Here is a 308-nt window from a genome sequence, read left to right as displayed (position 1 = left end):
CACTCCCCCCCCCCCACCCTAATCCTTATACCGCAATCCCCCCCCTCGCCCTTACTCCCCCCATCGCCCTTACTTCCCCCCCATCGCCCTCTACTCCCCCACCCCATCGCCCTTACTCCCCCCCTCGCCCTCTACTCCCCCCCTCATCCCCCTCTCCCCCCCCTCCCCAAAAGTGAAGTTAAAGAGGCGGTAATGATAATAAGGAGTTAATTAAAGTAGCAATTACCCGGGCGGTCACAAGTACCCCCTGTTTATCGGTGGTGTATCTGGTCGGATACAAGAGCGTAAATCTGTCAGGGTGTGGGTCG

This window comes from Penaeus monodon, chromosome 29, assembly GCF_015228065.2.
Source record: "Penaeus monodon isolate SGIC_2016 chromosome 29, NSTDA_Pmon_1, whole genome shotgun sequence".
Lineage (NCBI taxonomy): Eukaryota > Metazoa > Arthropoda > Malacostraca > Decapoda > Penaeidae > Penaeus > Penaeus monodon.
Note: the sequence above shows the minus strand (reverse complement) of the source record.